Source organism: Myotis davidii, unplaced genomic scaffold (genome assembly GCF_000327345.1).
Source record: "Myotis davidii unplaced genomic scaffold, ASM32734v1 scaffold200, whole genome shotgun sequence".
NCBI classification, from domain to species: domain Eukaryota; kingdom Metazoa; phylum Chordata; class Mammalia; order Chiroptera; family Vespertilionidae; genus Myotis; species Myotis davidii.
Genome location: NW_006293700.1, coordinates 6,580,580 through 6,584,282, shown reverse-complemented (window position 1 = coordinate 6,584,282; position 3,703 = coordinate 6,580,580).

Sequence of the window (3,703 nt, the reverse complement as noted above, 5' to 3'; positions counted from 1 at the left end):
AAAGAGGAAAGAAAGGAGGAAAGAAGAAGAGAAGGGAGGAAGGATAGGAACAGGAATTCCGCAATGGTGCTGGGAGATAGGAAATGAGCATCAGGGGAAGAGAACTTGTGAGGAAGTCCTGGATGCTGAGGCAGCGATGTGAATCTCATCCTGTGGAGCGGAGTGGTTGAGAGCTCCCTCATCTCTCTCTCTCTCTCTCTCTCTCTCTCTCTCTCTCTCTCTCTCAGACCATAATTGCCACTGGGACCCACCCTAGAAAAAATATCTGAGAGAGAGGGAAGTGTACCTCAAGATCTCAAGACCCCCTGGGTTATCATGACAAGCATAAAAGAGAAAGACATAAGAAAGAAGTTTTTTTGCCGAAACTGGTTTGGCTCAGTGGATAGAGCCTCGGTCTGTGGACTGAGGGGTCCCAGGTTCGATTCCAGTCAAGGGCATGCACCTGGGTTGCGGGCACATCCCCAGTAGGAGGTATGCAGGAGGCGGCTGATCGATGTTTCTAACTATCTCTCTCCCTTTCTCTCTGTAAAATATATATATCAATAAAATATATATTGTTTTTTAAAAAAAGAAGTTTTTACCCAGAATGAGAACAGTGCACTGCTGGGGCTGACCAGCAGACCCTGAGTGACAGATGAATGGATGACTCTGACGCATGTTTCTGTGAAAGAGAGGGCTAAGGGGCTGCTTGGCTACAGGAGCAAACAGCCCTGTTCGCCTGCCTCCTTAGGCTTTTCTTGTAACTTCAGCTTGAACTAAAATTAACTATTAGATACTAACAGCAGGGTAAGCATCCTTGAGAAAGCACATGCTTCTACAAGGTCAGGTTTAAAGGCTAAACATAGAGATTCCAGTAAAACACTGGGGGTTCGGAGTTGTTTGAAAAAGTCAAGGCAGGGCTGCCGCCTTCAGCAGGGTCCCCCATAGAGGCCCCCGACCTCTCGGAGAATCCTCCTTACAGACTTTCCAACCAAGCCCCGTGCTTCCCCACAGCACAACCAAGAAAGATGGCTTCACTTGGTCCTGTGGGATCCTCAGCTGCCTGACTGTGTCACGCCCACAGCCCTAAAGTGAAGCTGCCATGCGTGTATCTTACCCAACTTACCGACCTGCCTGAAGTCAGCTTTCTCATTCAAGGGAGAAGTCATTGGGAAAACGGACACCAAACCACAGGAAAACACACACAGCAGCTCCCAGCAGGGCAGTGGGGTGAAGCATCAGGTGGAACAGTTAATCCTCGAAAGTCTACAGGGCTTCATGAAACAGAATAATTTAGGAAAAAAGTAATTAAAATTTATCAAGTGATTTGAGAGAATAATGCATAAAAAAGAACAGTTATCTATGGGGAAAAGAACAGAAAACAGGAAGTTAAAGTGTGACCATTTCCTGGAGGTCCCATATCATAACAATGGTGATGGTTAAATGACTGTGTGCTTTAGTTAAAATTCATAGATCTGTGTACTAAAAGGACTTATGTCATTTACTCTATGCAAGTTATACTGAATATACATGACTTTAATATAGTTTTAAATATGATTGTAATTTTTAAAAGTAATTAAAATAATTAAGTGAAAAAATGGCACAAGTACATTAAATTAGTAATCTAAAAGAGTATAAGGGCAAAGTCAAAACTTCTCCACAAACGTAAAATAAAAAGACAAAAAGAAGAACAATATGAGAAAACATTTCACAAGGAGGAAGGAAAAATCCATAGTCCAGTTGCTTTTAGTAGAGGAGTTTCAGAAGGAGAAAAAAAATGTAGAGAAGGAACATGAATAAGAACAGTATTTCTCTGAGCTAAAGAGAGGCACAAGTCCTTAAGTTCAAACGACTAGTCAAATGGGCTAAGTAATCAGACCATTACCTTCTAGAAGAAAACACACCTGGTCAGCTATTTGACATTGGTCCTGGTGATGAGCTTTTGGGTCTAATAACTCCCAAAGCAAAGGCAGCAGACAGTGAAAACAAATGAGCTGGACTATTGTACCCACCCTTATTCATGGTTTTGCTTTCCGTGGTTTGAGGTACTTGCAGGCAACTGCAGTCTGAAAATATTAAATGGAAAATTCCAGGTATAAACAACCTGTACGTTTCCGGGTGCATGCTGGTCCCACACCCACACGTGGTAGATAAAAATTGGGAGGGACATCTTCGCTGCAAAAGTCCCTCTGAAGAGCGAGGGGCCCCACCCCAGGGTTCCAGAGTCAGAAGGAGAGGTCTCCATGACTCCTGGCGGTAGAAACCAGCGGGGACTGGACAGAAGGAGACAGAGGGGCTGCAGGAGGCCCAGGCAGTCTGTTGCAAAGGGCCCATGCCCATACGTACTTGAACTCACTCTTTCTGTGTTACAGCCCGGAGGCAGCAGCTCAAGAGGCACTGAGACGTACGGGGAGTCCAGCATTAGGGCGAGAGCTGGCGGGCAGCTTTCTCCCAGACACAAGTCTTGGCGAGGCCATTGTGCCCTTGGTGCGCCCTCCCCGCACAGGGAGGGCCGGTGGGTGCCGTATCTGAGATTCCATCAACTTGGCTCTTCCCCGAGGTCACGGAGCTAATGGATAGTGGTGCTGGGAGGAGGACCTGGGCCAGCTGCTCCTGAACCTAAATTGTTCATTAACCTCTCGGCCTAGCCCCTTTCCCGGAGGACAGAAGTGTACTAGTCTAAAGCAATTGCTTATTGGAGAGCAGTTGAGAAGCTCAAAAACCTCCAGTAGATAAGAGGTAGGAAAAAGATACTGGTTTTAATCATCTTGTATGACTCAGCTTACTTTACCGGCATCTATACACTGGCATCTATACATCTATATCTCTCCTTAACAACTTTGGCTGTGAAGGCGCTGTAGCCAGAGGGGAGGGGGGCTGGGAGGCTGGGTGCAAAAGGTGGTCATTACAGAATAGTCACGGGGATGTAACGTACAGCATAGGGAATATGGTCAATAATACTGTAAAGACGATGTATGGTGCCTGGTGGGTCCTGGAAATATCAGGGGGAGCACTTTGTAAAATATGTGATCGTCTAACCACTGTGCTGTGCACCTGAAACTAATACAAGGTTAATAATCAATGTCAAATGGAATTGAAGAAAATGAAGGGCACTGCAAGCACATTTAACTGGATGAGCGTCTGTCTTTGACGGTGCCTTGAAGTGTGAAGATACTATTGTCATTTCCCACCACAGCTACTTATTGTGAAAATCCTATTAGGATAATATGGTGGTTTTCATCAAAAAGACATATGCTTCACACCTAAAAGGTTCAGAAAGCTCATAGAGCTCTCATCACTGACGTTTCAGAAGTTTCAAAACTCATCACCCGCTTAGAGAAATGCTGTCAGCCTTTTCATTCGTCGTCGTCTTTTTAATAGAACGGAAACTGTGATATAAAAGGAATAAACATTGAAAATAGAGACCTCACCTTTGCTCGGGGGACAAACAAATCAAAGGACTCGGTGAAGAGGAAACTCTTGGGCCTCATTTCTTCTTTATTCACGCCTCCCTGTAGGGCCCTTCGAGTCTTCTGCCCAAACAGGCTTTCTGCCTCCTGTCTGGTACTCACTGTCCTTGGTTCTTGCACTGGCATCTGATGGGCGTGTGCAGTGCCCAGGTTCACTGCCAGGTGTCTGGGTTGTTCAGCCAACTTGGCATTGGCACCAATCTATAATAATAAAAGGGTAATATGCTAATTAGACCAGACATCTTCTGGACATC